General features: G+C 40.4%; 1 protein-coding gene and 1 long non-coding RNA gene across 4 annotated transcripts in view; one reads left to right on the forward strand and one right to left on the reverse strand.

The window, feature by feature from the left end:
• SPARCL1 (SPARC like 1) overlaps positions 1–17,600 on the reverse strand; it is a 63,631-nt gene extending 46,031 nt beyond the window's left edge. The window contains exons 1-2 of one of the 2 annotated variants that reach the window (XM_065545234.1): positions 17,269–17,600; positions 1,524–1,665 (exon numbers count right to left, since the gene is read on the reverse strand). The gene's annotated coding sequence lies outside the window, so the exon portion shown is untranslated. The remainder of the gene's footprint in view (positions 1–1,523; positions 1,666–17,268) is intronic. The other variant, XM_005555374.4, reaches the window with a different exon arrangement.
• LOC123573596 (uncharacterized) overlaps positions 1–17,673 on the forward strand; it is a 63,276-nt gene extending 45,603 nt beyond the window's left edge. For both annotated transcript variants that reach the window (XR_006698240.3, XR_010586900.2), the window contains exon 2: positions 13,605–17,673. This is a non-coding gene — a long non-coding RNA (uncharacterized lncRNA). The remainder of the gene's footprint in view (positions 1–13,604) is intronic.
• The last annotated feature ends 9,365 nt before the right edge of the window (positions 17,674–27,038 follow it).

Genomic DNA, 27,038 nt, shown 5'->3' on the forward strand with positions numbered 1-27,038 from the left:
GAAGCTATCAGCCGTGCTGTACAAAAGCTTGAACCAGACTACTGAATGATGAGAGACCACGTGGCCAGAAGCTTGCAGGATAACAGACCCTCCTGGATGGTTCAGCCCCAGATGTGCTCCTAGCTCACTGAAGCCAAATGAATTAACTCCAGACAAAATCAGCAGAAGAATCATGCAGTCGAGCCCAATCCAGATTGGATAATTATGAGCAAATAAAGGGATGTGATTGTAAGCCATTTAATGTGAGGGCATACTGTTTTACAGCAACTGATAACCACAACAAGGAAAAACGGATCAGTTGCCAAAACCATTAGCAAGAAAATATTTCATAACAATTAAAGGCATAAGTTCTGAAATAGGATGTCATAGGCTCTGATACTTAATTTGCATAATTGAGCAAATTGTGTAGCTTTTGGGGTCTTCAGTTCATTGTCTATAAAATGGTATGAAGATTAAGTGAGATGATACCATCTTAGTAAGTCCTGGATACACGTTTACTGTTCTACTATTAAAGCACATGCGAAAAGTTTTAACTCCAAAGAGAAGGAGGAACTCTTTATTCTTTAACACAAAAGGGAGGAAAGTTTAACTGTAAGGGTGTCTTGAGGCAGGGTTCCAAGGAATATTAACGTATTAAGATGGATTTAGTTATACCTTCCTTATGTTTATTTAGCATTTCACAGTTTATGAAGTGTTTTCTTATATACTCTCTCATTTGATTCAATAAAGAAAGGAGGGATATAATTTTTAAATGTAAAGAAACAGAAGCTTGAAGAGTCTAAATTATTTGGCTGAATGTACAAGGCTTAAGAGGTGAGCAAGAATTAGAAATGCTGAGCTTTGGACTCAGTGACCAATATTCTCCCCAAACAGACCAGTGAACAGGCTACAGACTAGAAGCCAGAAGTTCTGGCCCTGGCTTTGCCAAGTTCTAAATACTACCTTGAACAAATTACTTTCTCTCTCCAAACTTCATCTATAGGATGGGAATAACAGTTCCTTCCAATGTCAAAGGTAGCCACTGAGGTGAGGAAGCTCTTTGCAAACTCTGAAGTACCTTACACATGCAAATGATTATTATTTCCATTGTTCTGCCTGCTGCCTCTCATTGGTAACATCATCAGAGTCATTTATATCTCGTATTAACTACATATGTCTTGTATTAAGTGTGACATAAGGGAAAAGAACCTTAGTGTTTCTCCTCCCCTTTTCTGTATCTTCCTCCCCTAGGGGATTTCAAGCTTCCAGGAGCTAGTTCCAGAACATATTTACTTTTAGTTCACTCATTAAACACAAACTCACCTATCCTATATTCTATACTTGTAAATCTTTGTTTCTTGCATGCATCTAAACCATACCGAGGAAATAAGAATATTCCTGAATTAGGGCTGGGAATGGTGGCTCATGCCTGCAATCCCACCACTTTGGGAGGCTGAGGCGGGCAGATCACTTGAGGTCAGGAGTTTGAGACCAGCCTGGCCAACATGGTGAAACCCTGTCTCTACTGAAAACACAAAAATTACCTGGGCGTGATGGCAGGCGCCTGTAATCCCAGCCACTCGGGAGGCTGAGGCAGGAGAATTGCTTGAACCCGGGAAGCGGAGGTTGAAGTGAGCCAAGATTGAGCCACTACACTCCAGCGTGGGCAATAGAGTGAGACTCTATCTAAAAACAACAACAAAAAATTATTACTGAATTAATATCTTTCTATTCTCAGGTAAGAGGTATGTTCACATTGTTCTCAACCCAAAAGGAGCTATCGAATGCAGAGAATCCTGGCGTGGCTGTATGGAAGACATTTTTAAGGCATAGAACAAGTCTAGAGATTGTCATATAACCTCAGATGGCCACTTGTGCAGGCTTTTTGAGAGCCAACATTTACTGCATGGTCCCTGATTATTACTGAGTCCAAAGATGGAACTTTTTTTTTAAGAATTTTTTCCATCCTTTAATTGAAAACAAAATTTAAATGCAGAGTATGGTCATGTCATTTAGAATGATCCAAGCAGGAAACCCCTTCAAGTTTCAATTATAAAGAAGACGCCTATGTTTTATTTTTGAAGGACCCTGTGGGACAATCCAGTATCTAGCCTATAAAAGGCCTCGTGTTCTTCCGTCGTGTTCCACGTTGTCCTTCAGGCTAGTCACTGGGCATTTTTGTCTCACTGAGCTAATTGTATTTGCCACATATTGATCAAAAATAATTTCGTGGCCTTTAGCTTCTTATTTTAAGAACTGAGCAAATGTGCTGATTTGTATAAGTAAGACAGAATGGAGAACTTTCCTGGGAAATGAGAGATATTTTGAAAACAACTGTCATATTGAAGACTCAGGGAGGCTTAATTAGCTGACGCTTGCAAAGTACTTTGAAAAATCAAAACCATGATGTCCTTGCTAAGTATGATGAATACCATTTATTCTTGGATGAGTAAAAAGTCATTTATTTTGAGACATTCGAGTTTGGTGTGCACTGACTACAAAATACAGATTATTTTTGCAGAAATAGAAAATAAAACTCCAGATGAAAAATGCAAAAAATGAGACAAATTTTGGAACACACGGAGTTATTATTCTCAAAGACTTAAATATGCAGTATTGATGTGAAACTAAATAAATATTATTTTGCTCAAATGCATGAGCTTATTCAAAGGCAGCCGCATAGTTTAAAGGACAGTTGGTATGGAACTGGAAGATCTAAGTTCCAGAGTTGAACTGCCTTTTACCAGCTAAGAGACTTTGGTCAAGTCACTGGTTTCTTCATCAACAAAAGAGGAAAAATAATAATACATTTTCTTATCTGTCTTCTGGAGTTGTTTTGAGATTCACATGTGATCCTACAGTTATTTGGTAATTTCACCAACTGTAAAACTGAAATGAAAGATGTTATCATATCTTTGAAACACTCATAAGGCAGAAAATGGCTTAATAACCCCAATAATGAATAATTCAGACACTTTAATTCATCCCTTTACTAGAGTCCTTAGGTTATTTCTTTCTTTCCTTCATCCCACTATTTCTTTTCATGGATTTAGAGAGGGATGATGGGTAACTGGAAGGAGAGCCCTTTCCTTCTGTTAGGAACAGGGTGTATCATTACAAAACTTTCAGGAGAACCTCAGCTGGAATTTTAAAAGATGATAGCTAGACAGCATTTTATACAGAACATCCAGCATTTGAATTTCAAATGCCTAGAGTTTTTCTATTGGCTGACCCATGTACCATTAAAACAAATCTCCAGAGGAATCATTTGTCATGGCAGAAATAGGTCTCCCATTAAGAGCCAAACGCCCACAAATGTCAACTCTATTCTAACTCTCTTGGGTAGTTGCCTTGAGACAATTTCTTACATTTCTTATTTAATAGGTATAAATATTGTGGTAGAGATTGCTGTAAATTCTTTGCTATTTCTCCTATTGAGAGGTGGAGTCTAATTCTCCTTCCCTTGAGTCTGGATTGGGTTTAGTGACTTACTTGGCCAATTGATTGGGATAGAAATGAGGTTCTGGGACTTCTGAGGCTAGGTCATAGGAAACCTTGGAACTTTTACCTGGATCTCCTGGAAAACTCATTTTGGGAGCCTTGAGCAATTTTCTGAAACTATCATGTCACAGAAGAGACTTCAACCATTCTACCAATCCCAGCTTTGCATCTGTCTTTGCAAATGTTCAGGACATATGAGTGGAGAGATCTTGGGCCACTCGGGATCAGCTCCTCTCCTAGCTGAGTGCCTCTGAGAGGCCTGCCCAAATTTCTGACTTATCAGATCTTGAGACCTTATGAAATAGTTGTTTTGAGTTACTAAGTTTGTAAGTGGCAATATATAATTGGCTATAAACATTAAATATTTTTGTGTGGAATAGCACTCAAGTGTACTCATTAGTAGTAGAATCACTTATGGTCATCAAAGTATTATTTTAGCGAAAAAGTACATTTTTATTTTAGACCATTTAATAGTAGCTCATACAATGGCATATACATTTCCTGAGATGTTACTTATGCCAGGTTTTTTACATATGCCAGGTTCGATGCTAAGCACTTCACTTGTGTACCACCCATGCACTCCCATCTGTGACCCTCACCTCCATTTCACAGAACTACCATTCAGTGAGTGCTTCCTGAACATCCCTCTTTGCCACTGTGCCCAGTCAGCAGTGAGGAGCATGGAAGCCAAAAGGCACCCAGAGGGATGGCTTTTCAGACACATTCTTAAAGGTCTGTTTCTTTCTTGCTCAGGCAAAGTTAGTCCATTCCTCCTTTTCTATAATGTGTAATTGAGGGATTACCTTAATTATATTTAGAGGATCCCCTAGGCTTATCTTACCCAAGCTTGTGCAACAGCCACCTTTCACCACCTCTTAATCATGCCTTTCAGAGTTTCTCATCTTATCGTACCACTCACTAATCTCACTGTGTCTCATTCCAGAGCTCTAGATGGGATGGATCCATCCAAGGAGACAGTTCTCTGTTCTTTTTCTCAGATACTTGCCAGTCCTTCAGAAAGGGTCCACCACTCCTGCCCTGTGTTATAGCAGGAGAAATTATATTGGCCATATTTATTTTTCTTTGCTCAAGTCCTGCTATGGTATCTGTGCTACTATTTTCTCTTTCTCAGAGAAAGAGAACACAGGATTTTCTCATATTTACATTTATTCATTTTCCTCCACTTTTTGTTATATTTAGGGTATAGACATTTGAATATGGCCAGGATAGACGTGCCATAAAACTAGGAAGCTTCAGTTTCAGGGCCCCTCACTTGTGCAGGCTCCATACAAAGTTCTCAACTTGATTTTGACTTTTATATTTTTAAAAAGAAGGTCCCAAACATACATATAAACTCTTGGCTTCACAAACCCTGAATCTGCTCTTAGGATGGCTCATCTGAAGTCCTGGCATTTGTGATATTGCAGTAACTTAATAATATCTGAATGATTGACTTCATGTTTTTAATAGTATGACAATACACCTTTTAAAGCCTAGCCCCTGAAATTTTCAGATAGTTTAATCCTCTTCTTTTTCTGCCTTTAACTCTTCTCCCTACCCCTTAATTTATTTGTCTCTCTACTACCCCTGTCATTTCTTTCCCCTGAATGCCTCATTCTTGGCTTTCTCCTCTGACTGCTCTTATGTGAATTTCCCTTATTAGTTAAACTCTACCAGTATAATATTAAACTCCTTTGGATTCAGTGGAAATTGTCCCTCTTTTGCTAACAGAGTAAGTCAGTTGTTACATTCTGCTAGTTGGGAGAGGAATTTCAAGTGCTTTCAGCTCTGTGAATGGACCAAGAATTATTCATTGGGGTGGTGGTTCTCTTCCAGGATTAAGAAAAACAACAAATAATACCAAAGAACAGTTCCAAGTAGCCTCATTCTCATGGTGTTGGGACCTTCTGGGGAATAATGGTGTACTTTGATGAGCATTTAGTTCTTGTGTGAACCACTAATGCAAGCATTCAGTCCCAGCAGAAGTCCCTTTAGGATTCAGATCATGGTCCAAGCTTCTCATGTACCTTGGTGAGGGCCAACACATTTAATATGGGAAACAATTGCTTGCTTACTTCAGTGGTGCAAAGTTACTTATTATCTACCTTTTCTGAAAGAAGCAGATGTAATAAACTCTAATGGATTTTAAGGTTAGAGTTTGAAAAGTTCTTTGAAAATAGCGTGAAAACCTGGAAGCTTATTTATGCCTTCAGAGAGAAAACGCTAAGATGTCTTTCAGCAAGGAAAAGGCACAGCTTGCCCACAGCTGGTCCACAGCTGTTAATTCTTCTCCTCCCACTGTGGGAAAAGATTCTTCCCCTCAAGCCGGGCTTAATGGCTCATGCCTGTAGTCCCAGCTACTGAGGAGGCTGGGGCAGGAGGATTGCTTGAGCCCAAGAGTTTGAGGCTGCAGTTATCTCAGGTTATCGTAACCTTGAATGATCCAATCCAGAGTGTTTTTCAGAGTATAATAAAACATTTGCTTTTGAAATCAATGGCTTCATTTTCAGATTGTAAGAAGACATCAGCTGTTTTGATCAGTGAGATGATGCTGATACTTCTCTTCCCCTCTTATGCCTATCCAAAAAGCTAATGAATACAAGATTACTATGAGTACCAAGGTTTCAACCGAGTATTTTTCTATTTTATAACAACATGTTCCAGTATTTTCTTCTCCCCATGTTTTAGGAAATTATTGAAAAGTTTTTTTCTCTAGAAAGACATTAACCTGCTTCCCATTATAAAGTCCTCAAAACCCATTAGTTGGAGTTGGGCAACAGGGAAGAAAAAGAGTGAAAAAGAAGACACTTAGGGTTAAGAATCTGTGTTTTGTTTCTTCCGAATTCTAACAGAATACTCCCTTGATTTAGTGAGAATTAGCTCAAAGTTGTTTGGTCCTCAGTAAAAGGTTGGGAGAATCCACTGAACTAATGGCTCGAGAGTTAAAAATTATTTCAATGAGCTAAGACAACATGAACATCTGACCAAACACATCATGAAACCATTTACATGTTTTATTTACCCATCATAAAGGTGAATTCTTCTGATTTTTGTACATATCAGGGTACCTTCCCACTGGGTCCCTATTTTTTTTTGTTTTTTGAGACGAAGTCTTGCTCTGTTGCCCAGGTTGGAGTGCAGTGGCCAATCTCCACTCACTGCAACCTTTGCCTCCCGGGTTCAAGCAATTCTCCTGCCTCAACTTCCTGAGTAGCTGGGACTACAGGTGCACACAACCATGCCTGACTAATTTTTATATTTTTTGGTAGAGACAGGTTTTCACCATGTTGGTCAGGCTGGTCTTGAACTCCTGACTGGAAATGATCCATCCAACTCAGCCTCCTGAAGTGCTGGGATTACAGGCATGAGCCATTGTGTCCGGCCTGGGTCCCTATCATATTATATAGGCAATTAGATAACTCAAGTTGAATCAAATAATGTAAAAATGCTTTGCTTTCAGAGCTATTTAGGGCCACTTTGAATGGTGGGTTCGTTAACTCGGTAGGCATAGCACTTTTATTTGAACCTAGGGTAAAGTTTGTCCTAATTTTATAACCATTTACCACTCCCCACTCCACTCATCTTCAATTAAAAACCTATTAGTTGACTGCATGATTCTTTCGAAAATTTGCAAATTTTTTCTCTATAAGCTGCAAATATGTATTTTATACACATTCAGTGGAGTACAGTGATTATATAGAAGTGACGGAGATTTGAATAGAATGTGGTTAGTAATTTTATTATTAAATATCTCAGCAATTATAGACTTGTGTCAAGTACTTATAAAATATCTATTTTCATAAATTACTGTTTCGAGAACTGTTTCCATTTATCTCAACTAGGTTTTAGGAATTTAGGATGACCCCTCTCCAAGCAGTACTGCAGTTTCTCACTAACCTCAAGCAAACAGTTTGGCTGAAAGGGTGACACACAGCATCTGATATCACAAAGGTATCAAAAACAGGCCAGGCACGGTGGCTCACACCTGTAATCCCAGCACTTTGGGCGGCCAAGGTGGGTGGATCACTTGAGGCCAGAAGTTCAAGACCAGCCCGTCCAACATGGTGAAACCTCATCTCTACTACAAATACAAAAACTAGCCAGGCGTGATGACAGGCGCCTGTAGTCCCAGCTACTTAGGAGGCTGAGGCAGGAGAATCGCTTGAGCTGGGTATGTGGAGGTTGCAGTGAGCCGAGATTGCACCACTGCACCCTGTACTCTAGCCTGGGCGACAGAGCCAGACTCTGTCTCAAAAAAAAAAAAGAAGAAGAAGTTGTTGGAAACAGATTATGGGAGAATATTGGCCTAAATAATTCACTAATTTATTTATTGTTTAACATGGCATTCCAAGTTCAATAAGAAAAGTCATCTTGCCAAAAAGAAAAGTGTGTGGGAGGGAGCAAGTGTTGACTCAAAATTTGCTTTGCCTGACTAATGGATCCTTGAGAAAACTCCCCAAACTCCTGGAATCAAATATGAAAATGTTTTTCCTTTTTGTGGGAGTAGGGGGTAGTAGATTATGACTTTTGTTCCTAAGCAAGGCAAGCCAAGGTCATTGCAACCTTTCTGCATAATTGCCTAAGGGAGAAGGCAAAGCATAAGCATATCCCCTGCTTGAAGCCCTTTTGTTTAGTTTCCTTTTGTATCAAAAAGTTTGGCTTTCACCATGGGAGAGGTTGTAATTGGATTTCACCATGAAAGGAAGTTGTAATTGGATTTCTCAGCACTCTACAAGCTCGGTCTCTGGAAAAGCAAGGAAAAGGTGCCTAACTTTCCTTTCTGCTAGCTGGAAACATAGCCCAGCCAAGTCCTCAGAGATTGACCTGAAAGGCATGGGCAGAATGGGCCATGTGTGTGTCAGCTACCCCCCATCTCTGATGAAAAGCTAAGTGTGTAATAGCTAAATATCGCTCCTGAAATCTGTATCTCCTAGAAAAGAGGAGGGTGTCTAAAGTTTGGCATACACTAAAACATGAAAACATAATTCTCCATCTAGATTTATTAGGGAACTTACACAAACGACCAGAATGTGTTTTTATTCTGGGTACTATGGTTTTGCATTCTTTGTTATTTTGCATTCTTTTTTTGTTCCACTTCAGTTTCTATGATATTTGCTAGAAACTGAAATTGCAGTAAGATTAGGTCGAAGTAGATATTTGTATTTGATTTATTTTCAGTTCCTATAGTTTTTTAAAACATTAACTTACATTTAAATTTCAAAAGATAAGTTTTAGTTTTGAAGTTCTCTATATTGCCATGCCACTTAAATCAACTTAGCATACCTGTCTCCCCTGGGCACTTCTTGCCTTGCTGTACTTCTTCTTCTTTTTTTTTTTTTTTTTTTTTGAGATGGAGTCTCGCTCTGTAGCCCAGGCTGGAGTGCAGTGGCCGGATCTCAGCTCACTGCAAGCTCCGCCTCCCGGGTTCACGCCATTCTCCGGCCTCAGCCTCCCGAGTAGCTGGGACTACAGGCGCCCGCCACCTCGCCCGGCTAGTTTTTTGTATTTCTTAGTAGAGACGGGGTTTCACCGTGTTATCCAGGATGGTCTCGATCTCCTGACCTCGTGATCCGCCCGTCTCGGCCTCCCAAAGTGCTGGGATTACAGGCTTGAGCCACCGCGCCCGGCCCTGTACTTCTTTCTATCTTCCTTCTCTTTCCTTTTCTCTTAAGCATTAATAAGCTGTCTGAATACTGAACCAGACTGTAAACGCAGTCATCCATACCTCTGAAAGGAGGAACAGGATTCCTCTTTATTGATATTGGCCACATCAGTGACTCCCTGGAAATTTTTGTGCTGGTAGTTATTGCTTCAAGTCTTTCTAGTTGAATTTTCCTTGTGTTGCCTGGCGTTCCCCTGGTTTCTGAACCCTCCAGTCTGAAGCCTCCAGTGGTTAGCTCCTTTTCTGGCAGCCTCAGCAAAATTTACAAGTCCTCTTCCTTCCCTTCTGGGCCTAGGGAACTTGTTTCAATGTTTTTGGGTTTCAAGGCAGATGATGGCAACTTGATCTATTTATCGCTTTGTCTAAAGTTTAATGAACTAAGAAAGACATACCATGTGTACTAGAAAAAGGAGAGGTTTGTCTTGTTACTTTCTTTTTCTTATTACTCTTGGCCTGTCATTTCCTGGAGTATGTACATCCATGCATCCCAATAAGGCCAGGTATCTTCTGTTGAATTTGTTTATATCAGAGGAAGCCTGTAGACTGCTATTTTTAGTAATTATTACAACTATGGAAAAATTTCCTTTCTGGGAAATGTAATAAACAAAACAGTTATTATAGGTGCTTTATAATCAGACTCAGAATATTCTTGTTCACCTTGTCTTTACATAATAGTTAAAAGACTTGTTATCAGACAGCAAATCTCTTAGTCATATTTTGGCTAACATATACGTGCTGGTACCTGATCCAGCATTAACACTGATGCTTTAGAGCTTTTAAAGTATTACTGAGTCTCTGGGGAGGGCTCTATGGTTTGGCCCTAAAGTCATCTGAAGGATGAAAAAGACGTTCTTCTATTTTGAGTTCTCTGCTGAGTCACCATCCGACATCAAGGTGTCCCAGCTCTGTGAGTGTATATGATATACTCAGAGTCAATGACTTAAGACTTTTCTGGGCCTCTGACCTTCAACTGCCCATCATCCTTCCTAACTGAACCTACCACCATATGGGTCTGAGCTAGGGATAGACATGGTCATGCCTGCTGGGGCTTTGAGACTAACCAAAAATCCATCCAGATGTTAAAGATATACATTAAACCTGAATCAAGCAGAAGGCACATACATTTAGTGCTCAGGGACGGGAGTATTATGGGGAGTATTATGGAGATTTACACCTCCCACTGCTCTGCCCTTGCTCTTGGGAGCTGGCTGCCTCTCGGTTCCTTAAATAGGCCACAATCCCTCTTGCTCCAGGGTCTTTGCACAAGTTGTTCACGCTGTCAGAATTCTCTTGCCAGCACCTCTTCCCAGCCACCACCACCAAACACACACACACACACACACACACACACACATTTCCCCCCCCCGCAACACACACACACACACACACACTTCCCCCCCCACAACACACACACACACACACACACACACACACACAGAGTTAATCTCTATTCAGACTTCAGATCAAGGAAAGCCATTATTGACCCTGAGTGGAGGTCAGGATCCTTATATACTCTCTTAGAACAGAGGTGTTTTGCCCTCATAACACTTATTTCAGTGTATCATTATCTATGGTATGTGTTCAAATAAAATGTGTTTTTTTTTTTCACTCCCCCAAATCTTGCTGTAAAAAGGAGGGATTTGCCTTATATTCAAGTGCTTCCAAAGTCTCTCACATTAACAGCCACCAGCTCAGTTTCTTCATTTTGAGCAGCAAAGTACTATTCAAAAAAACAATTAGAAATCATCTCAAGGGGCCGGGCACGGTGGCTCACACATGTAATTCCAGCACTCTGGGAGGCCGAGGTGGGTGATCACCTGAGGTCAGGAGTTCAAGGTCAGCCTAGCCAACATGGTGAAACCCTGTCTCTACTAAAAGTACAAAAAATTAGTCAGGGGTGGTGGTGCACACCCGTAATCCCAGCCACTCGGGAGGCTGAGGCAGAAGAATTGCTCCACCCCAGGAGGCAGAGGTTGCATGGAGCCAAGATTGCACCCAACTGCACTCCAGCCTGGGTGACATAATGAGACTCTGTCTCAAAAAAAAAAAAAAAAAAAAAAATCTCAAGCAATGCCTTTTTTTTTTTTTTTTTGAGACGGAGTCTCGCTCTGTCACCCAGGCTGGAGTGCAGTGGCCGGATCTCAGCTCACTGCAAGCTCCGCCTCCTGGGTTTATGCCATTCTCCTGCCTCGGCCTCCCGAGTAGCTGGGACTATAGGCGCCCGCCACCTCGCCGGGCTAGTTTTTTGTATTTTTAGTAGAGACGGGGTTCCACCGTGTTAGCCAGGATGGTCTCGATCTCCTGACTTCGTGATCCGCCCGTCTCGGCCTCCCAAAGTGCTGGGATTACAGGCTTGAGCCACCCACCGCGCCCGGCCAAGCAATGCTTATTTTTGTTCTTAGGAAGGTCACCTTGACAAAATAGATGAAAAAATACATAAAGATATTTAAAGCAGGTTTAGTCATTATTCCTGAGGTATGAGTTCATTATTGCAAGTTGGAATCACACAATTTTAGAAAGCCACACTTATAGTTTCAAGTGGTTTTTAAATAAGCCCTTTAAAGAGCACTGGAAAAAACAATCTAGTAAATAATGAAAGTGTGGAGATCATGACCACGAATGAGGACTAATGCCTGGGGATCAAATTTGCAGCATCAGCAGATGTTTAGCAACTTGCAGAAGGATTGATGATGTGCTCTGTATTAGATAATTACAGCATGGATCCAGTGAACACACACACTAGTGTTAAAGATGCGTATGAAGAGTTTTAGCAAAATTGTTTCATGGAATGTGAGAAAGGAAAAAGTCATGTTAATAAGTTTAAAATATTTAAATTAAAATAACACATTAAATAATGTATGTGAACCATAGATTAAATACCCCAAGTGTACATTACAATATATTACCCATTTGTACGTTCTGTTTGGCCAAACACTTGGTTGAGGATGTTCTAACTAGAAAGATGAAGATGGTATTGTATTTGGGGGCACCTTATGTTTGGGCCTATGCGGTTTTCATTATTGTGATGGTTTGATTAATGACCATTTTCCTAACTACATGGTAAGCACCACAAGAACTCAGCCCGTCTCTAGTTTTGCTCCCTGCTGTATCTCTGGCATTTTGCATGGGATAGAACACTGAATACATTAGTTGTTTGAGATGTAAGATAAAAATGCTAACTTATTTTCATAATTGCATGACCTAGAAAACACTGGAGGAACTGAAACAGAAACTTAATAAAAAGTTAATGAAAGATAAGATGTTTTAATACTTTTTACTCTAGTGTTAATCAAGATGAGATGAGTCTTTATAAATGTAAAAAGTCACAATTCTTTTTTTCCCCCTTTAGAAATTGAATGGTTCACATTTATGCAATGATAATTCTGAGGCCTCTATTCATTATATTTAACTCACTGGGAGATTCCAAGTTCAAAAAGGCCATTCATGTCAGACTTAGATCAAACTGAAACTTACCCAATAGTCCCACAGACAGATCTTTTTGAAAAACATAGAAACTGACCCTCCTGGTCTTAAAGTGTGAAACTTATATTTGTTTTATGGAAGTTCCTTCCTCAGGACAGGACATTCAGGCTCCTACAAAAGTATCAAAGAATGGAAACTCACCAGACCACTGCAGCAGATGCCTAACCCCCTTATTCACCTTGATTGTTTCCATACCCCTCCCTAGTTCTTATTTTCTTACACATTGTTACATTTCTCCCCTGCTATGTAATCCGGTAGTTTCAGTCAGTCAGGGAGATGGATTTGAGACTGTGCGCCTATCTCCTCAACTGCAGCACCTGATTAAAGCCTTCTTCATTGGCAATACTTGTTGTCTCAATGATTGGCTTTCTGTGAAGTGAGCAGCAGGACTTAGACTGGAACCCTGGTGTTTCAGTAACAAAATGATGAAAAGAATTGTAATAACCACTACTTATTGAGAATGTACATTAATTATTTTAGTTAATCATACAATGATCATCTGGGCATGGTGGCTCACACCTGTAATCCCAGCACCTTGGGAGGCTGAGGCAGGCGGATCACTTGAGGCCTGGAGTTTGAGACCAGCCTGGCCAACGTGACAAAATGCCATCTCTACTAAAACAATAAAAATCAGCCAGGCGTGGTAGCACATGCCTGTAGTCCCAGCTACTCAGGGGACTGAGGCACAAGAATCACTTGAACCTGGGAAGTGGAGGTTGTAGTGAGCTGAGATCATGTCACTGCACTCTAGCCTGGGCAACAGAGCAAGACTGTGTTTCAAAAAAATAAAAATAAATAAATAATACAATGATTTTATGAACTAGCTGTTATCCACATTTCACAAGTGGGGGAAACTGAGGCTCCTGAGCTTAGCAGCCAACCTTTACCATGGGTTAGATACTGTAATAAATGCCTTACATGCTCAGTCTCATTCAATTCCCATGACAATTTTATGACTGTTATTATATCTATTTCACAGATGAGAAGACAGAGGCACAGAATGGATTAGATTAAAACAACTGGAAAGTATGAGTGCCAGGATTGAAGTCCAGGCAGTCTGCCCCAGAATTCCCCCTCCATAACCACTACACCACAGCACATCGTGAAGATGGGAGGAAGCAGTGGGAACTTGAAAAACGGATTTATTTCAGGGTGTGCTGCAGTACGTGTACCATGTGAGGCCATTTCTATTTCTCTTCCTTTGCCTTCCCAGTTGTTTTTCCTCTGTATGCCACAGTAAACTAGTCACTGTTTCAGCAGCTCTCTTGTTCATTTTTAAAATACCTATTCACTAAATCTTTAAAGGAAACATTTAGCTACTGCAATGAGTGTACATAAGTTGGTTGTGTAATAGGAAGGAAACAAGCCAGGACTGGAGACTTCATTTCTAAAGAAGGATTTTAAAGCAGACTAAGAGTTATTTCCCAGAGCGGGTCATGAAGCAGGAGTCTCTCTGCACCCTTTCATTGCTATGACGACAGCCTGCTCCTGCTACACACAGCCAGAAAAAGCAGCTGACATTTCAATGCTAGGAACATAGGGGAGAGGTTTACAAAAACGCAAAACAAAGACAAAAAAAAAGACTTTTTCGTTTGAATTTCAGTTAGGAAAAATATCCCCCGGAGCAAGTCAAAAGCCCCATTCTTGCCTTTAGAAGAGATAAGAAAGAAGAAATGTTGGGGGCCTTCCATCTTGTCCAAGTAAGCCAATAAAACAGAACTGACAGCAAAGCAGCATTTCTTCTCACTCTGTGTAATGGCAAGCTGACACAGAACACTTCCTTTGGTTTCCTTTGACTCGCCCATTAAGAGGCTACTAACTGATGCAGCAGTGAAGACTCACAGTAATAAATACCTCGTGTTGAGCCCCCCGACCAGGGGAAAATAGTAGAGTCAGATTTACTTTTACATTTCTTTGGATTAAAAAAGCCAATTCAAACTGGATCTCCATTGTTACTACCAGATATATCATTGCAAGTATGTAACAGAGGCCTCACTGATATGCGAGATTCCTTATAAGCAACCAGTCAACTTTCCTATGTGTTTACTTCTCTGCCAAGTGCTATACTTGGCATTTAATAAACATCACATTTGGTTCCTACAACAACCTCATTTGTGTGTAGTATTATCCCCATTTTGCTAAACAGATGGGTAAACTGAGTCCTGCAAGTGGGAAGTAACTGCCGAAGCTTACTCTACTTGTAAAAGGCAGAGTCAGGATTCTAGCCCAGATGCATTGGACTCTGAAGCCCATGCTGTGTCCACTCTGCTGTGCTGCCTCAGAGGCATAGACCTGGCATTCATATTTTATTATAGAGCAAAATGTGTAAGTCCAAGGAAGAAACCCTGGGAAAAGATCTAGAGTCAGCTCCCGTTCTACGGAATTTCAATAAGGACATATAGTTAATCCAGTACTTTCATATTATCTACGATTGATTGATTGCTTTAATGTACCAGACATGGCTCTTTTCTTCCCTTAATTCTTACAACAAATCTCTGAGGTAGCTACTGATTTTATAATCTCATTTCCATGAATGAAGAGACTGAGGCACAAAGAGATTAAATTGTTTGCCCAAAGTCACAGAGCTATTTAGTGGTAAAGCTTGGATATAAACCATAGTCTTATATAAACCGGGTCCATATGGTCAGATATAAATCACAGGTCCTGGTCTTACTCACTTTATTAGATTGCCTCCCCACCTTTGGAATAATCAGTCAAGACCATGCACTCTGGTTTTCAAAGTTCTAACCATCTTTTGATGACTAAGACAAAAGCCAGGCTAGCTCCAGGTAGTGCTATCATTGCTAACTCAGCCTTTGGCAGAAGATGCCCTGTGAGTCCTGTGAGAAACAGACCCTGGCCTTGTTGGACATCTCTCAGGCAGCCAGACCTACCGGGAAATTCTACTGGATTTATTTATGGGGGTCTCCTTCTCCACTGAAGATCATTCTGGAGGGATAAGTGAGGGCTACATGCACTTCAAGCCTTCTAACAAGTTGTTTATGCTCTTCTTGGTGGAAAAATGTTCCCAACCTGTTCTGGACATGGTGTTAAACTTAAGTAAAATAGCAGTGTTTAAGTCAACTGAGTAAAAATAACAGTCAAGAGGAAATGAAATAAATAATCTTTTGAAGTTGTCCAGATACATCACTACTCATTTTATTTCTGTCACCACTATTATTTTTACTTAGTTGATGTGTGAATCTGTGCCATGAGAAGCTATTGGGGATTAATTCTCAAAAGACCTGGGAAGGAAATGCCAGTACTCTAATTGCTCAATGGCTGTGTGAAAATTCTCTGAAAGAAAAAGGCGAGGTTCATAAATAACATGTGCATATTCTTCTCCAAAATGTGGAAAGTGGCAGTAGTTGATTGGATGATAACTAGATTAAATAAACTGCTCTGCTTTGCTAGATCTTATTAAATGAACAGAAATATAAACTTAAATCTTTCCAAAGATGGTGTTTTTAATAAAAAAAAAAAAATCATAGTTAACAATAGGCATAACCATCAGGTTCAACTGAGTAAGCTGTGAACTGAAAAAAGCTGGTGTCTATGAGAAAGGGGGGAATTAAAAAAAAAAAAAGATTTCTGCTGACTTGGACTGAGTGAACATTTCTATTCAATGTGCTTAGGCCCTGGGCCAGAGGAGAGCTCAGATACAATGCCAAGGTGACATATTTAACCTCTTTGCAGATTAAAGGCAGTGCAAAAGAGATACTCTTTCTGCAGTACCTCTTGGTGTACTGTTTCAACAGTATTGATCTGCAGTTAAATGCATGGTTCTTTTTTTCTTTTTCTTTTTCTCTTGCAGAGTGACCTTTATTACCTGGGAAGGATGAATAAGCACAACTTACATTATTGCTTTATTTTAGAAAGAGAGTCAGAAACGGTAGTACATTATAACATGAGTTATCCTAATCTCTTTAGCTAGCTCTTTAATTATCTCCCCTTTTTGCTTTTGTAAATAAGACATCATCAAGAATTAGAGAAACTTTAGGTCTATGTGTGAGCATCTTAACAAATGATAGTAGGAAGCAAAAAGCAATTCGTTATAAAGCTGTAAAAGGGAATCAAGAGAGGAAAATAATCACAATAACTTAAAAATAATCAAACAAGAATATAGTATAAAAGGAGAAATTTTCCTACCTTTTGGAAAAGCAAAAAGTTCCGTTTCTACATTGCTGTTAGGTGCAGGAGACTGAATAACTTTAGATTATTTAAACATGGAAAACATACAAATTATTTGATTTGAAAGTTTTTTTTTAAACTACCTTCTTTATAGTTTATTTCTTGTATGTAATAAAGTACTTCTACAAAACACATTTCAGGATTCAGGCTTCACTAAGATCTGAATGCTACTGAGGCGATCAACAGTTCTACATTTCTATTCTTGGTCTTCACTAAAATCACCATCATTTATTAGTACTTGTTATTTAATTTTGCAAGAAACAAGAAAACATGAATACAAATTGTAAAATTCTCTATTAACTATCTTTTCTGTAAATCACACAAAAGTTTTTTTTTTTGGTAAATAAATGGCTTTGCATTATTTAGGTAAAAATATTTGACAGCTTTATCAGATCACGCAAATCAGCTTAACAAATGCAATTAGATAATGCCATAAATTTATTAAAACTTACCTTTAAGTAAGGGGCTGGACCCAGAGCCGCTGCAGAAAACTGAAGTTGAATCCCCCCTGCCCACAGACAGGGAATAAAAGTTTGACAAATACCCAAGAAAAACTCTTTAAATCCCTTTCCTCGTTAGCTCTGCCTCTTTGCCCAGAGGCACATTCAAGTCTACTGGAGTTGAAATTCTGCTGCTCTGTCAACTCGTGGGGGTCTGAAGTGACAGACGAGAATTTGGAGGTTGGCACCAGAGAGTATTTCAGACTGTCATCGTTTTTGTTGCAGATTCCTGGATTTCCCTAGCAGGCTGGCCTCTCACTGCAAAGGCTTTACAGACAGTACATGCAAACCAAAAGGGAAAGAGCTAATTCTGGAGGCGTGGATGGGGTTAAGTTTTCCCCTCAAGCTCTTGTTCTCAGAGCCTCATAACTTGGCCAGAATATAAGCACTTGGCTCTTTATGCATTTTTTTTTCTTTTTCAAACAACTCTGAGAGGTTTTATAAGCAGCATCCCTTTTTTGGAGTTTTTTATTTTAAGTCCTTGAAAAGAAACTCCATGCTGTTGTTTCTTCCTAAAGGAAATTGGGGAGTAGGGATTAAAGGAGGGAAGAAGAGAAATTGTAGCAGACGCATTTTTGCATTGCTCAATTGGAAATTGTTCTAACAAAGACAGTCTGAATTTTAATAGGTGGATACTTCAGATATCTTAACCTTCTTTGAATGAGCTTTGGAAATGTACATATATAAAATTGATTGCTCCTTATAGATCACTTGTATGCTGATTCAGAAATGTTGCCGTTCTCCCCCAGCTCCTCACTGTAACTTCATGGTTATAATGGTTAGTCTCTAAGAAGGAGGTTTCCCATGCAAAAGAATGGAGGTGCGCACTTATTTTTGGCCTGGCATTCTGGTTATTTGTATATGTGTCTAATCTCTTCTACTGCTACTTCTACATTTGTCACACATTTATTATCTGTCAGGCACTGTACTAACAGCTTTTTATGCATTATTATCAGTTGATCCTCACGACACATGGCAAGTCTTACTGTGTTCCCATTTGAGGGGTAGTGTCATACAGTGGTTGAATTGGCAGAATTTGAGGCCAGCCAGCTTGGATTTGCATCCTATCTTCACCACTTCCTAACTATGACCCGGGACAAGTTATATAACCTCTAAAGCATCAGTGCTTTTATCTATGAGACAGGGATACACATATGGAAATTATGATAACATCTATCTCAGGCAATTGTTCTGAGTTTTAAGTTAGTTAATATGCATAAACTGCATAGAACACCCCTGTCATGTGGTAGACACTCAATAAATGTTAGCTATTATCATTTACATAGGAGGAAACTAAAGCTTAGTAAGGCTGAGTGGTTTTTCTAGGGTCTCCAACTGTAACTTACAGGATGGGATTCCAAATCAGCTACCATGGCTGACAGCCACACTTGTGTAACTTATCTAGAATACCTGTATTATATGATATAGACATATGTATCTATCTATCTATCTATCTATCTATCTATCTATCTATCTATCTATCTATATATCATACCTGCTTCTGAGCAAGCTGTAAGCCCCTTGAAGGAAGGGGATGTGCCCTTTCTGCATTCTCCTGGTGCCTAGCACAGTGCTTTGCATACTGTAAGTATTCCATTAACATCAGATGAATAATTAGAATTTAATTTAATTTAGATTTTCTAAATATATGCCAAAGTCTGGCCAAAAGCAAAAACACTGATAAAAACAAAATAAAACCAAAATAAACAAAAAAATCCCACCTACAATTCTAGGCAAATATGCCCTCAGTCAAATCTCTCCAAACACTTTAGAATTATTTGCCCTATTTATTTTCAGAACACTGCAAGAAAAAGGTAACAAGAATTATCTCTGTTTTGCAGTCGGAGAAATTTGGGAGCAGAGGAAACTGGGCACTTTGCCTAGGAGCCAAAAACAAGTCACGGTGCAGCTGGGAACAATCTCACGTCTCTAGAATCAGGATAACTTGTTCCAAACTGCCTTTCCCAGGACAGGATGAAAGGACTTGATGTCTTTTTGCCTCAGACAATAGGATGTTTTTCCTTAGCCAAGGTCTAGGGGTTGAGCAATCTCCTCCGAGGAAGGATAAAGGGGTGGGCAGTGTTTGACCATGCTTCTCCCTGGTGTCAGCGCACAGCTGCTCTGAGAACTGTGGAAGACACAGACCATTTTTCCAAGTCTCCCGAGGGGCGCAGGAGCAGTGAGACTATTGAAGAATATGTAAGAAAAGCATTTCTGAGGATTTGGCCCTAGTTTGCTAAGGAAAATTTTCTTGGGGACTCAAAATATTAACTTCTTAGTCTAACTAGCATTCCCCATTTATTTGAGATGGTTTGTAAGATTGATTTCAGGTGATTACATCAATTCCAGAAGAATGTAGAAAAAATATTTCATTTAGAGGGCTCTGGAAAAAAGGAGTTACCCAACTAAAAATTTTTTTTCTGCTAAAATTGATATTTTATGCTTCTGCAAAATGATCAAAATAAATTTTCTTATGTAACTCTGTGTTAACCTAAAATATAATTACTTAAAGCGGATTACTTAAAGGAGATACTGGATTCATCTCTTAAATGTAAATAGGTACCTAGAGAGTTCATCTGTGGGTGACAAAGCTTGAGAATTTTGACTCTCAGTTTTTTCTTTTTTTTCTTTTTGAGACAGAGTCTCACTCTGCCGCCCAGGCTGGAGTGCAGTGCAGCAATCTTGGCTCACTGCAAGATCCGCCTCCAGGTTCACGCCATTCTCCTGCCTCAGCCTCCTGAGTAGCTGGGACTACAGGCGCCCGCCACCTCGCCCGGCTAATTCTTTTGTATTTTTAGTAGAGACGGGTTTTCACCGTGTTAGCCAGTATGGTCTCCAGCTCCCGACCTCGTGATCCGCCCGCCTTGGCCTCCCAAAGTGCTGGGATTACAGGTGTGAGCCACCACGCCGGGCCGACTTTAAGTTTTATCGGAAGTCTTATTAATTTATAACATGACTAATAAAGACCCAGTGTGTTTCTTATAACAAGAGAGAAAAATGAATAATTAAAAAAGGCCTTTGAATTCGCAGTGTCTTTTGAGCATAGCTTTATTTGGAAATGTTTGTTGGCAGATATTCAAACTCTTATTGTTTCTGAAGCTGTTCTTTCTAAAATAGTTTACAGCTCAGAACGCTGAGGACAATAAACCTGCAACAATACTCACCTAACAGATGGAGCTATAGATCAGATTTAGAAAACATATGAGACGTCCAAATGGGTTGGGAAAACTTTGGCAAAAAGCTCATTCTGTTACTGTGCATGAAGAGACGTAACATCAGTGTTGGTCAGAGGATGTGACAGATGTCAACATCTAAGTGGATTTTCTTTTTTTTTTCACCTTTTAGGATTCCCTTTGAGAATCTGATGAAAGCTGTGGGCAAGCTCCTAAAACCCATCTATGAAACCCATACCCCACCCCACCCCCCGCCAATATCCTCTCAGGGATTTTATGAAGTTAATAACCCCTAATTCAGGGGAAGGAGCAGAGAACACATTAATCCTCAAACATATACAGAACCTCTTTGTTACATATAGCAGAAGCCTCTGGGTGATATGAAGGAAATGTAGTTCCTGCCTATTACGAGTCCAAGAGCCAAGGCATACATTCATTGTCAGAAGGTCGCATGATTCCCTTGGAATAGTGGAGATCCCCAGGAAGGAGGTAAGTATGGGTGAGTGAAAAAGCTGCAGTGAAAACAGAGTGCCTGTACTGGTCTTGGCCAGGACCTGGCCTGTAGGACCCTCTTCCTTGCTTACCCAATGTATTAGTTTGCTAGGGCTGACATAACAAAATACCACAAATTGGGTGCCTTAAACAACAGAAATTAATTTTCTCACAGTTCTGGAGGCTGGAAGTCCAAGATCAATGTGCCAGCAGAATTGGTTTCTCCTGAGGCCTCTCTCCTTGGCTTGTGGATGGTCAGTTTCTCGCTGTGTCCTCACAGGGTCCTTCCCCTGGGCATGTGTGCTTCTGCTGTCTCTGCCTCTTTTTATAAGGACGCCAGTGCTGTTGGATTAGATCCTCACTTTTATGTACTCATTTAACCTTAATTTATCTCTTTAAAGGCTCTATCTCTACATATAGTGACATTGGGGGTTAGGACTTCAATTTATGAATTTTGGGGAAAATAATTCAGTCCATAATACCCCATTACATTTAAAATATTTTTTCCATTATGTTTTAAGACCTTGATATTTAGTTCTCTGTGGGTCTTGCTTCTGGGACCCATTTTAAGGTCTCAATTCCAGCTGAGTTACTGCTGTCTGCCTGTGGAATTTCCTCACCCCCACAGTACTATCATAACTTGGCACTGAACCATTTCAGATCTCTCAGCTCTGTGCTGATTATTAACCCACTGGGTCATTTTCTAACTATGGGCTCTTGTAAGAGTTTATTCTAGCTATCCTGTCCCAGACTAAATCCTTCTAAATAGAGGATTTAGTCATACCCTCTATTTGGTCTTAGGCAGATGCTTGATACACAGAGAGCAATTAACAAGTAAGACAGTAGCAAAATGTGCACAATATTTTGTTAAATATTATGTGGCCATTATTATATTACACATTACACATTATGTTTACACATTACACATTATATTTATACATTACACATTGTATTTCACAAAATTACATTGTGCATTTTATATTTAACAAAATTAAAAATAATGTGTAATGTAATTGCTTTTTTTTAGTAATAAACTTGAAGCAAGGTAAGTTAAAATAAAAGGAGAAAGATAGATTAGGACTAGTGGATTTTATTTTACTTTATTTTTTATTTTTATTTTTTTTGAGACAGAGTCTTGCTCTGTCACCCAGGCTGGATTGCAGTGGCCTGATCTCGGCTCACTGCAACCTCTGCCTCCCAGATTTCAGTGATTCTCCTGCCTTACCCTCCCAAGTAGCTGGGAGTGTGGCACTACGCCTGGCTAATTTTTGTATTTTTAGTAGAGACGGGGTTTCAACATGTTGGCCAGGCTGGTCTCGAACTCCTGATCTCAGGTGATCTGCCTCAGACTCCCAAAGTGCTGGGATTATAGGCGTGAGCCACTGCGCCCGGCCAGAACTAGTGGATTTAGATATCAGGCTAAGCAGTTTGATCTTTATTCATTAGATAAAAGGGAGATCTGGAAAGTTTTCTCATTGAATGTTAGGGAGTGTAAGAACATATTATGCAGTAGTAACAAATAATTCCCAAATATCAGATCCTTACAACAACAAATTTTTGTTTTGATTTTTCCATTCATGCCGCATGTTTATTGCAGGTCTACTGCAATTCTGTTACATGTCTTTACACTGGAGTCTAGGCTGATGGACCAATTCCTCTGGCAGAAGAAAAAGAGATATGGCAAAATATGCTTGGTTTGTGAAGCTTCTGCCTGGGTGTAATACATATCACTTCTGCCTACATTTCGTTGATCAAAGTAAGTCATTTGACCACATCTGACTTCAGTGGGATGGGGAGATATATTCCTCCCACCCAGAGGATGGTTCTGGCAAAAGAACCAGAAAATAGATTTTCATCAGGAATGGAAGGAGACTCTGTTGAGAAAGTATTAGGAAAAAGGAAGAAAATAAGATAGAAGGGGCAGAGCAAAGTTTTTAAAAAAAGCATGGCAGGGCAGATATAAGACATAAAGGGGGGAAGGGAGAGAAAATTAGGGCAAAAATAAGAGGCAGCCCTATAAAGACACAAATAATGGAGACAACTGGGATAACAGAAATATAAGGGGTTAGATTATCTTAGTGCCATACAATCATGTGGTTCTAAAGAGCTGTAAGAGGTTTGCATTAGTTTCCTGGGCTGTCATAACAAATTACCACAAACTGGGTGGCTTAAAACAACAGAAATGTATTTTCTTGAAGTTTTAGAGGCTAAAGGTCTGAAATCAAGGTGTCAGCAGGCACCTGCTGCATCCAAATGCCATAGGGAAGAATACTTTCTTGCCTCTTCCTGACTTTCAGTGCGTGGCTTCCAGAAACTCCTGGTATTTCTTGGCCCATAGCTGCATCGCACCAGTCTCTGCTTCCCTCTTCTCATGGCCTTCTTTCCCTGTGCATCTCCTGTGAATCTCTGTGTGCCCTCTTCTTGTGAGGATACCAGTCATTGGATTTAGGGTTTACTATAATCCAGTGTCACCTCATGTTAACTTGATTACATCTGCAAAGACTGTATTTTCAAATAAGCTCACATTCACAGGTATGAGGGATGGAGACTTGAATATATCTTTTTGGGGAGCAATTCAGCCCATTATAGTCCATTCTCTGGTCCCCCAAAATTCATGTCTTTTCCATATGCAGAATACATCCATCTCATTCTTAGCCCATTTCAAATTTCTGAACCTATTCCAGCATTAACTCTAAATTCCGAATCTCGTTTAAATATCATTAAGTCAAAAAGTCCCAAATATCATCATCTAAATCAGGTGTATGAGACTCAGTATGATTTATCCTGATTCCTCATCTATGAAAGTAGAAAACTAGTTATCTCTCCCCAGATACAATGGCATGATATAAACAGTTTCATTCTGAAATAGTGAAAATGGAAGGAATACATGAATGGACAAGCGTCACTTGTTCCAAGCAAGTTCAATACAGAGCAGGCCAAATTCCATCATGTTTCAGGCCTGAGAATAATCCTCTGTGGCTCAGTGCTCTGCCCCTAGCCCACAGAGGCTCTGCCCTCAGGGCCTGCAGGAACCCCACCGGTTCCTGAACTAACTTCTGGGTTGTATTACTTTGCTAGGCCTGCCATAGGAAAGTATCACAGGCTGGGTGCCTTAAACAGCAGAAATTTATTTTCCTCCCAGTTCTAGAGGCTGGAAATCCAAGGTCAAGCTGTCAGGAGGGTTGGTTTCTCCCCAGGCCTCTCTCCTTGGCTTGCAGATAACCACCTTGCTGTGCCTTCGCATGGTCCTTCTGCTGTGTGTATCTGTATCCTAATCCCTTCCCATAAGGACACCAGTCATTGTGGATTAGGGACCAGTCTTATGACTTGACTTTACCTTAGTTACTTTAAAAGCCCTATCTCTAAATGTAGTCACATTTTGAGGTATTTCAACATATGAATTTTGAGGAGACACAATTCAGCCTATTACAGGAGTCATTTGTTCATGTGTGAAAGGAAATTAAATTTGGGGACCTCAAACTCATTTAGCCAAAGGGAAAATTCAAGCTGGGAACTGGGTCATGTAAACCTGCCTCCCTGTTTGGTTCCTAAGTAAGATGGCTACAAGATGAAAAGCTACATGCCCTTCCCGTATTTTGCCCACAAGGAAATTCCTAGTGAGCTCCTATGACTTTACCATGGCAATGCAAATTGATAGCTTATCTTTACAGGTGCAGTCTGCTCTGGCCCACCAGACACAAATGCTTATCTGACTGTTCCCTGACCCCATTTTGTTTGTGTTATCTGATGTAAAATGCAGATTCTCCACGTTTTTCCTCTGCCCGTTTTGTTTATGTCATCTTATGTAAAAAAAATGTAGATTCATGGAGTCAGGAAAAGGCATAAATGACTATTTTTCCCTAACCCCTCTTACATGAAAACTGTGTGCTTCTCAATATCCCACCCTTTCCCCTTTAAATTTGGAGCCCTCAAAATCATCTTCAGAGAAAGGCGTAGACCTATCTCCCGGGTGCATCCTTAACTTGGGTAAATAAATCTCCTAAAATTATTGAGACTTGTCTCGTCATTTTCCTCAATGGACACGTTTTTATTTTTATTTATTTATTTATTTAATGAGGCAGGATCTCACTCTGTCACCCAGGCTGGAGTGCAGTGGTGTGATCTTGGCTTACTGCAACTTCCACTTTCCAGGTTCAAGTGATCCTCCCACCTCAGCCTCTGGAGTAGCTGAGACTACCGGTGTGTCCCATGGTACCTGGCAAATTGTTGTGTTTTTAGTAGAGATGGGGTTTCACCATGTTGCCCAGGCTGGTCTCGAACTCCTGGGCTCAAGCAATCTGCCTGCCTTGGACCCCCAAAGTGCTGGGATTACACATGTGAGCCACTGTGCCCAGCAGGAATCATTTTTTCTTTTCCTTGACGGATAGCATGTGTTCGCAGTCACATAGCATTTTGAAAGTCCTACAGCCTTCATTTTTGTCCTGCCTCTGTTTCTTGAAGCCCAGGTTGGCAGATTTTCTGCTGATATAACATTCTTAAAAACATTATTGGTTTCCTATGCAATTCATGGGGGTCCGAGCTATCAGGTAAGAAGGTCCTGCACAGATTTTTCCTGGATAAATCCGCTTGTATTTCTGGCCTCCTGCTGAGAAGGTTGATTGAATCCATAGGTCACACTCACATATCTAATCTCTATAACAAAAGGTTGTTTAGCCAAACTCTTGGTGTTCTTCCCAGAGCATGCTTTCTCGCCATTTGCATTCTGGATAGGCTGAGAATTTCCAAAGTCATCAAGTTATATTTTGCGTAATAGTTTCTTCCTCCAATTATCTCTTTCTTCTCATTTTCTTCTATAAACAGCAAGAGAAAACCAGGCCACATTTTCCACACTGTGTTTGGAAATCTCATCAGTTCAATATCCAAGTTCATCACTTATGAGTTCTGCTTTCCACTCAACAGTAGAACATAATTCAGTCAAGTTCCTGCCATTTTATAACAAGAATCGCCTTCCTGCCAGTGTCCAATAACATGTTCATCATTTCCTCTGAGTCCTCACCAGAAGCACCTTTTATATTTCTACCAACATTCTATTTGTGACAATATACATGTTCTCTAAGATGACAGACGATTTACCTACAGTTCTCCTTACTTCTTTCTGAGCCCTTCCTGGAATCTCCTTTAACATCCACATTTCTATCAACAATCTTTTCTTTTTTTTTTTGAAACGGAGTCTCACTGTGTCGCCCAGGCTGGAGTGCAGTGGCGCGAACTTGGCTCACCACAAGCTCCGCCTCCCGGGTTCATGCCATTCTCCTGTCTCAGCCTCCCCAGTAGCTGGGACTACAGGCATCCGCCACCATGCCTGGCTAATTTTTTGTATTTTTAGTAGAGACGGGGTTTCACCGTGTTAGCCAGGATGGTCTCGATCTCCTGACCTTGTGATCCACCCGCCGCGGCCTCCCAAAGTGCTGGGATTACAGGCGTGAGCCACTGTGCCTTTAATAGAGACGGGTTTTCACCATGTTGGCCAGGCTGGTCTTGAACTCCTGAGCTCAAATGATCCACCCACCTCAGACTCCCGACGTGCTGGGATTACAGGCATGAGCCACCGCACCCAGCCCCAACAATCTTTTCAAGGCAATCTAGGCTCTTTAAAACCATATGTCTAGGCCAGGAGTGGTGGCTCATGCCTGTAATCCCAGTATAATGGGAGGCTGAGATGGGTGGATCATTTGAGCTCAGGAGTTCGAGACCAGCCATGGCCAACATGGTGAAAACCCATCTCTATTAAAGGTTCAGTGGCGTGTGCCTGTAATCCCAGCTACTTGGGAGGCTGAAGCATAAGAATCACTTACCTGGGAGGCGGAGGTTGCAGTGAGCCGAGATTGTACCACTGAACTCCAGCGTGGGTGACACAGCCAGACTCGGTCTCAAAAAAATGGAAAAAAAAAAGTGTCTAAAAATTATTCCCACTACCACCATTATCCAATTCCAAATCCACTTCAACATTTTTAGGAATTTGTTATGGCGGTACCCCATTCTCAGTACCAAAATCCGTATTGGTTTCCAAGGGCTGCCGTCACAGCTTACCATAAA

This window comes from Macaca fascicularis, chromosome 5 (genome assembly GCF_037993035.2).
Source record: "Macaca fascicularis isolate 582-1 chromosome 5, T2T-MFA8v1.1".
Taxonomy (NCBI): Eukaryota; Metazoa; Chordata; class Mammalia; order Primates; family Cercopithecidae; genus Macaca; species Macaca fascicularis.